A 9,672-nucleotide genomic window follows, 5' to 3' on the forward strand; every position below is an offset into this window, starting at 1 on the left:
ATTGTGTGTTTTATCGGAATTGATTCCGCATTTTCCTCAAAATGCATTTTGCATTGTTTTCAGTCCATTCTAGCTTGCTGTTGTCTCGGACTGTCCAATATTTGAAAACAAAATAAGCAGGCTTCTTGTACCAAGCGACAAGCCTCTTTCCCATAGAAGCTTTTTTTGAATCGAGGGTATTGAAGTCCAATAAATTACCTACGTTGCCGAGGAAGTTTTACTCAAATATATGGACGGCATGAAACCTTTTGTGTGGGTCTAGGATATACCGTACAGTAAGTTGTGTGGCTCTTAAAAAGAGAACATGAGAAAAGAACATCTAGTTAAGTCCTATCAGCTTGGGAGCTCCTATATCTCTCGATTCTAAAATTATCTGAGGGTGCTAGAGAGTAATAGTACCAAAAGCACAGGAAGAAAGATTATATTGTCCATGGCCAGTACACGCCAGTAGATGGACAGTCTTGATAGGACTGTTAGACTTCACCTTTCTGCTGCCATTTCTGACGCAACTGATGTGGCAGTGTAATAGTTATAATCTGAAATAGTGCTGCTTTGAAAAGTTTCATAAACCGGTAATGTTACAGATGTGTAAGGTTAATAGGGCCTGAAAAACATTTAATCACAGTGTACCTTAGTGGAGTTATTCTGGGTACGTGACACTTGTTGAAACAATTGGTCTGAGGCTATAATTATAAAATCCTCCAGTTTTCAGACTTTTCACAATACAGGCTTTTTCAGGTAATTGTGGACTGTAGGTAAAACTAATTGGAAACAGAAGAATGTAAATTAGTGATGGAGACTCGCAAGGCAATTTGCACTTACGCCTAAGACTTTGTCCCAAGGAAAAGTTTCCACCACTGTGCCCCATTACAAAAAGAAGTGCATCAGGTTTTGTCTCATGGTTGAGAGGACTCCGTAAGAGCTTTTTCAGACAAACCCAATTTGACTCAAAACTTAACTTCACGAAAGCTGAGGAAACTTTCCAGTGTGTGAAATTCCTATTCCATTAATATTTCTGCCTTAAAAACGTATGTGGTAGAAATTATTTAGACTTCTTTATTATAAAGTTTTAACTTATTTAGTTCAAATCCGTTAATCAGTAGTTACAAATATTTGAAGGCATTTGGAGTCCTGAACTTATTTCAAATATATTTAACCCTAAAAGTTTGTCCCTGGTGAAGGATAATAGTTCGGTAATTCTTTTCTCTTGCATAGGGCATTAGTTGTAAAAATGTGCAGCTCTCTTCTTTGGTAGTGATATTTCACCTATGCTAACCTCAGATTCCAGCAAAAAATGCAATAGTTATTTTAAGAGTGTTATCTAATATTTTTGTGCTGTCCAGTCCTAGTCAGGATAAGTTGCAACACAACCTAAATTATCCTGTGCTCACCCTCCAGTTTCTTGTCACAGAGCAGGCAGGCTTAACTTAGGCAGTGTGGAAAGTATTTGTGCAGTGACTCAGACAGTGAAAACACCCAAAGAGTACTCCACACCAGTTTAGAAAAATAGATTTTATTTATCTGAATAACAACAAACAATCTAATATGCACAAGTCAGTATCACTTTAAAGGCGTAGGTGAGTCTCAATCCTTAAAAAGCAGTGGTTGTATCTTTTTTAACACAAGATACCTGAGTTGCGACGACAATAACAATGCCCGGAGGAGACACATCGGAAAGTAAAGTGATGTGTTGTTTTTTCAGGCACAGCCAGGTGATGCGTGGATTTCCAGGAACACTGCCTTGGTTCCTCACTACAATGCAGGGATAGTTTGATGCCTGGGACGATGCATGGGAAATCCATAACATGTTGCGAAGAGGCTACAGGTGCTGTGTCAATCCCAGCTGCGAGACAGGCGCTGTGTTAATTGTGCAGGTGTTGCATTGAATTTTGCAGGTGTTGCGTCTGTTACTTTTTATTTTTTTCACGGCACTGCGGATTTTCTTTTTCAGACGAAGTCTTTGATGGTCCTGTGATGTCAGAACAGGGGGCAAGCTCAGCCAAAGCCGTTTGAGAGCACTTGTGGGGGAAGGCAGACTCCTTCCAGCAGCACCGCCAGGGGCAGCAGGACAGCAGGCAGCAAGGCAACAAGCAGGAGAGCAGTCCAGATGAGTCGTTTGGGCAGCACAGCAGTTCCTGTGACAGAGTCCAGTTGTAGGTCCAGAAGTGTCTGATATGGTGGGGTCACAGACCCAGTATGTATATATCCAAATGTGACTTGGAAGTGCACCAGTTCGCCTTTCGACCCAGCCCTTTCTGCCAAGAGATCTGTGGGTGGTTATCAGTCCTTTGTGTGAGGTCATGCCACTAGACTTTGAAGTGTGGGAGCCCCCTCCACCCTTCCTGCCCAGGAAGACCCATCAGTATGCAGATGCAGCTGAGTGTCCTGTGTTTATGCCTGTCGGGGTGAAAAGCACAAGGGGAGCTGTCAACCAGCACAGACCAGACGCCGATTGGAGACTGGTTGTATGGCACAGAGCAGTAACTGCAGAGCAATGCCTACTTTCTAAAAGAGGCATTTCTAAAATATTAATGCTAAATCCAACTTCACCAGTAAGCAGAATTTCTTGCTACCATTTTCATCATACCAAACATGACCATGCTACTCCTCTCAGATCAGAAATGAGCACTTATGGTATACAAGGGAATTCCCAATGCTGGCATATGAGAGGAGCATGCTTCACAGCTTTTCACTACCCGGACATGTTAAACGTACAAGTACATGTCCTGCCTTTTACTTACAAAGAACCCTGCCCTGTGGGCTACTTAGGGCCGACCTTAGGGGTGACTTATATGTAATAAAAGGGGAGTTTAAGGCTTGGCAAGTAGCTGTAAATGCCAAGTCAAAGTAGCAGTGAAACTGCACACAGGCCTTGCAGTGGCAGGCCTGAGACATGGTTAAGTGGCTACTTATGTGAGCAGCAAAATCAGTGTTGCAGGCCTACTAGTAGCATTTAATTTACAGGCCCTGGGCATATGTAGTGAACTTTACTAGGGACTTGTAAGTAGATAAAAAATGCCACTTTGGTATGAGCCATTGTTACCATGTTTTAGGGAGAGAGTGCATACACTTTAGCACTGAAAAAAGCCCATGAGTACTAAAGGCAACAAAAATGAGGTCAGAAAAAAAAGGAGGAAGGTAAAAAGTTTGGACTGACCCTTCAGAGAGGGCCATTTTCTAACTGTTACCTACATGACCTAATGCTACTTGACTTTTACTTGTCCAGTTTTTCAGTGCATTGGTGCAGATTAGCCAGTTCTTTATTTACATACTTAAGAAGGCCAGTAATTTTTCAGTAGATGGGGTTCAAGTAAAATTGACCGGTGATGGTAAAATGTTGTGCCTGCAATTTGAATTGTTATGGCGTTGCTTGGTAATGGATGAAACCGCAGTTTGTACTCTTGGAGATAAATGAAAAAGACTCTACCATATTCACAATCGCCCCCATGTAATGATTAAGTGCTGGTGGCTCATTTTGTAGAAGGGTGTTTGAAGGATGGAGTAGAAGCACAGATTGCCAGTAAGTGTTGTGCAGGTTTTGTTACTCTTCTGAACCCCCTATGTTCCCAGTCATGTCGACCCTGACTTCCTGTCCAACATATGTGAGCTGCTGAGACCTCTGCACAGTCAGTTATATGGAGGGGGTGAGGAAAAGGATAGCTCATGACAGAATTAGGAAGCATGCCAAAGCCAGCAATAGCCTACTCTGTATGATGCAACAGCTTTCGTTAGTCTGTCTTGCTTCAGATGTTCAGACCCTAGAGTTCTCTTTTTACTCTGTAGTTCATGGGTTGTTGTCTATTATAGACTATTGGCTGGTTTCTAAAGCTATAGAACCCCAGAATGTATGCAAACCATTCCCCAGTCCTACTATCACTAGCCATCCCTACAAACATTTGTGCACACAGATGGAGGTTGCAGCCGAAGACCCTTCTAGACTGCACCTCAAGAGGAAATTAGGCACAGTATCATCTCTTACTTCAACATAAATAACGGTTCAGTTGCCACGTATGGTACACTGTAGGAAGAACATTAATACAAGGTGAATGCATCTAAAATCTATCCAACGTAGATCATATTCCTTGGATAAAGACCATGGCTCCATACAGTTAGCTTAAGAAGTCCTCTGCAATATTAGAACTGTGTTATAAATTAGCTGACTTTAGAGAGGTGTTGGATAGAGAACTCAAGTTCTGGGTGAATACACACCAACCTGGAAGTATGGGGAAGGAGAGTGTGCTGGCTCCACTTTCTCTCGTTCCTTCTGCCCACCTTGTGCTCTGAAAATATTATTCAACTACAAGCTGAAGATGGTGAGAAACTACAACACAGTGGATATACTGTACTCTGTTGAATATAGGTCAGAATAGAAATCTACAAATGTACCAAGTCTAACCTAGGAACCAATGTATTACAAAAGTATTGTGGTGAAGCAACCTTGGCATGGCTGGAGTTTTCGGAACCCTAAAACCTTGAGGAAATAAAAACCATAATCAAGAGTATGAAAAACGGTAATGCCCCAGAAGAGGCTGGATTTGCTATTAAGTTCCTTAAAGAATATTTAAAGCAGTTGTCTCCTTTTCTTCTGTTTGTGGAGACATTTGAGTGCAATTCTTTGTGAGGCTAAAGTTACCACCTTAAGCCAGGCAAGCTTCCACAACTTTGACACTCCTATAAACCACTATCGTTTATCATTGTGAATAACCAGATACTGGCTAAAATCATAGAAAATAGGATACTACGCCTGCTTCTGGGCCTTTTCAGATCAGGCAAGACAGGATTTATACCTTGTAGATCTACTGCTGACAACTTGTCCCGTCTATTTGCACTTACTCACCAAACTGACCCAAACATCCCTGCGGCTGCCACATTTTTAGACACTTCTAAGTTTTTTTTGATTCTATTGAGAGGCATTTATTTTTCTCTGAAATGGAAGCAGTGGGCTTGGTTTGGACCACGCTGCAGTGATTACAGCTCTCTTATGATGCCCCACCTGCCAGGATCAAATTCAGTAATCATTTGTCTCCTATTATCTGCACATAAAAATCAGTAGGCTTAGGATTCTGCTGGCCATGTATGCAGACAATATCCTCCTGCTGATCAAGGATCCAGAGCTAAACCTAAATTCAGTCATAAAGGATATCCTTGTCTTTGGTGGGCTCTTCGGCTTGCTTATCAATTGGTTTAAGTCTGTAATGCTTTCCTTAAAGACATGCACACTACCTCAATCTCTGAAATTTCCTATCGAAGGGCAAACTGAATCCATTCAGTATCGAGGTATTCTAGACCACCGGGACATTGATTTAATAACTAAGGAGAATTATGGCAGATGTATGGATGCCATGATTTCCCAGGTTGAAAAGTGAATCTCAATGCCGAACATGGTTGGGTAGGATTTATGTTATGAAAATGGTTATACTGCCTAAACTGCTCTATGTATTCCAGAATATTCCTATCCCCCCTCACCAAGGCTTTTTAATTTTTTTATTTTAACCTAGCTCCAGACACTCGTGATTAGGTTTGTGCAGGCTGAGTGGCACCCCAGAGTGGCCTGGGTCAAAATACAACCACCCTAGAAAGAGTGCTGTTTTACATTAAAACTTTGAAGTCTACTGCTTGGTGTCCATGGCAAAATATGCACATTACTGGTTCCTCCCGGTTGAGGGGATTGCTCTATTGTGACCACGAGATGGATCTAACATCCCCGGTCCCAATGAACACACCCTTGATGCCCACCTCCCTTTACCTCTTCCCCGCCCCCTCGCCCGCCACACAGACTTAATAAAGAAATTTGTGTTGTTAAGGGCACATTATGGGTGATGCTGGCATTGTGTGTGAAGTGAAAGTGATCTACTGCCCTAAATTCCCTCTGATTAGCAACCTCTTTTAAAGGTAACAAAGGAATTGGAGATGATCAAACAAAATACTTGTGCTCATTGGGGGATGAATTCCTCATCAGCAGGTTCAAGATAAGTACAGAATTCATTACCCCCAAATACAAGCTCCACAGATAATTATCTTATCTTCAGAAGAGTACTCAAGTGTTGGCTCTTTCCTACATAACCCTCATACTCAAACAGCAATGTACTGCATATCCCTGTGTATGTACACATTTATAATTTGATTGTATGTATATATCTAGATATGTGTATTTATTTGTAGAAATAGGTATATTAGCTATGCATTTTCTTGACATATATACATGCTCTTTAGGCCTGCTTAACAGATGTGTATATGTTACTTACGGTTAAGTGTGTGTGTAAAATATATATATTTTCTATGCTTAACATGTTCATAGGTCATTGCATAGTTTCTATATACGTTGTTTGATTAGATACACATGAGTCTTATTTATTCCAATAGGTAAATATTATCTTAACAATTTATAAGCATTTCACTTTTGAAATACTGAGAATAAGATAAAAAGTTATCAAATGTATGCAAAAAATGACCTGCAAATACTGCAACACTTGAAAGTCTGTGTTTATACGATACAACTTTAAATCTCAATATATTAGCTTCTTTTTATATATATATATATATATTCCCTTTCAATGTAATCATGTTTCTATATAGTCCTACTGTAGAAGAAATAACAAGTAAAAATTACAAATACAATCACACCAATGTACTACTCTCTCACCCTATACCTCTCAATCTATAGTCTGTCTCCACTCATCCCATACTCCATTCTACTACTATGATCGCCAAAATAATCCTTCCTACACTCTTCCCTCCCGACTCACCCCAAACCTCAGTTTACTTCTATGATCTCCCAAACAACCCTAATAAATTCTCCCTCATGTATTTCTCCTTTGACTCCTCCCAAACTCATTTTACTACTGTGATCTCCCTAATCCCTTTCTACAGACTCTTTTCTCTCCTCCATCTCTCCTGTACTCATTACAAACCTCAACTTGCTACTAATCTATCCCAAATAACACTTTCTGGATTCTTCCCGCTTCTATCCCTCCATTATTCTAATCAATCCAACTAACTGACTCGTATGTCCACCGCTCAAATTAACTCTTATTTCCCTATACTAAATCTATAGTCATTTCCTTATACTAATCCATCACTAATCCTTTAGGGTTCCAGAGCGGTGTGCTACTCTCCGAAAAGCACTTCAACGCCTCGTCAGGGGTAGTAAGTGCTATATAAATAAAATTACCTGGGCTGGTCCCCTGGGTCAGGGCTTGGGGTGGTGACTTACCAAAGACTGCTCTATACCATGTGCAAGAATTGTCCTACAATGTCAGCGGTGCCAGGAGAATGGTGTTTGCCAGATAATCGCTAATCCCAAATTTAACAGATTAATATCCATAATGTATACTATACTAGCAAAGCGGAACCTTGTGTCTCTCAGGCTGGGTCCAGATGAGCACAGGATTTTACTTACAAAATTTTAGATGCACAACCAATTTGTTGTTTGCCAGCAAACAAAAGAGATCTCCACAAATGTGAGGTTTAATTTAAATATAATCAGAGCGTACCACATGCCTGCCAGCATGATGTGGTTCCACATAGCTGTGGACTAGTTGTTTGTTCCTTCCCCCCCCACCCCCCACGCCTCCCCCTCTCTTCTTTTAATATGTGTTGGGTCTGCCTGCGATTAATACGTACCGGGAGGAGGCGTAACTAGACTACAATACCTCGCTCAAAATGCCCCACCTGCATACCACTTAGTGGATTTCTTTAAAAGATCCCCGAATTGTTTGGGAAATTAAGCGCCATAGTAGTGCTGTTGGGCAATAGGCTGAGGCAAAACTTGATGACTGGTTGAAGATGTGGCTATATGTTGTGAGCATTCCGAAGTCTATGCCACCTTCTTGTCCAGTACCTTTTGTCCTACACACATATGGCAACTGCTACGCTCATACCTGACTGGCTGACACATCTTGATATTTCTTTTGTTCATTGTAGTAACTGTTAAGGAAGTTGGCAGTGTTTAGAAGGGTACCAAACCTGTGCTTTGACTTTGCTTGTCTTACCATATGCAGCTGTTGCTTTAAGGAATACACAGTTATTGGTACCACTATGTTTACTCCTGTCTTATAATGCTCTGTACTTGTTACCAGATTAAAACATGAAGAAGAAAGAAATATGGGCATAAAAGGAGATTACTCGAGCAAGGTCAAGGGGAGGCAATGTAAATGCAGCTGATTCCCACAAAAGGTAAACCACACTGCAAAATATTTTGCTTTTTTCCTAAACCTTTACTTTTCAATTTCAAAGTACAAAGGTTAGCAGTTTGGGAGACACAGTACACAACACGTCAGTTCAAATCGGAGAGGGCAGCCTTTCAACACTCTCACGGCCTATCTCCTGCACCCCATGAGGCAGTACACACAGTTGTTTTCTGGAGCGTCTTTGGGCCTTCATGGGTAGAACTGGTGTACATGGAATGGGCAGTCATGCTGCAGGCCATACAGTGAACACCTGGAGGTCTGAAGCACAAGTGTAGGCTTCTTATCTTTGTTCTGTTGTGGGCTACAGTAGTCGGTTTTCACAGGTAGGCCTTACCTGGATTCGTCAAACCAATGAGTCATGGTCAGCTGAGTGGAGGCGATTGGCAGTCTTTGGCGTCAGGTGTGGGATTCTGGCAGCTATAACACTCTTCTTTGTGGTACACTGTGGCACTGATCTAATAAGGTGCTGAGTTCTTCAACACCGGGGTGCCAAATGCTAAATTTGGCATAGGGTGCCTTGAAGCCACAGCCTTACCCGTGTTGGTAATGCTATTTTGGGCCTTCTTGGGGGCAGTACTGTGTTGGCTGCTCAAAATGAGTGCAGTGGTGAGTACTGGAGGGTGGCAGTGTTTAATTCTTTGGTTAGACCGCAGGGCGTGTATCAAGGTGCCATGGTCATGCCATTTGTAGGGGGTGAGGGAGGATTTTGGTAGAGGGTTTGGGGGGGGAGGGGGGGGGGGAGCACTTGGGTGCCACAAAGCAAGCTTCTACCGAGGCTTCAGTGGCACACTGTTAATAAGTGTCTGAATGATGATGGAGATAACATGGGGAGCTGATTGGAATGCTTCAAAAAGTGCTTCAGCTTCTCTGTCGGTTACAATTATGGCTCAGTGATCCTCATCATGCCTGTCATGCAGCATAGGAGCCTCTGGTGGACAGACCTGTACACCCCAGCTTCAATTGCTTCAGCCTCTACCGACTGCTCCTCTTGCAGGGTCAGTACACTCCTTCCTTCCTGCTTGCTCAGGCAGGACTCCTTGGTTCCTAGGATAAGTGGAATGGCTGCGCCCACTCTTTAAATACAGTTAACAGCTGAGAGCTGTGGATCATCTGCCTTTCCAGAACTAGTTTGATTCGGGGTTCCATTTCATGTGTCCTTCTCAGACTGTCTTCCAGACTCTGCCTTTGTCTTGAGTGATGCATTTTAAGCAAGGCTGTCTCCATTTGGAGCATCTCCAAGAGAGACAGAGTTTTCAGCAGCTTGTACCTTGACTATTAACAGCCATATCTGACAGTAAGCAGGAAGAGTGCCCATGGGCTGCTCCCATTCGGAAGGGCCCTTTACACCCTGACAGATACTGCTGTTCCACCCTTCATTCTTGCCATCTACCAAATGATAGTCTTAGGAATACTGTTCAACACCCATTTGTGTCAGTAAGGACCTATTAAAATTTCTTAGGGAAAGCCTATCTCCTCTATTCCC

This window comes from Pleurodeles waltl, chromosome 3_1 (assembly GCF_031143425.1).
Source record: "Pleurodeles waltl isolate 20211129_DDA chromosome 3_1, aPleWal1.hap1.20221129, whole genome shotgun sequence".
Taxonomy (NCBI): Eukaryota; Metazoa; Chordata; class Amphibia; order Caudata; family Salamandridae; genus Pleurodeles; species Pleurodeles waltl.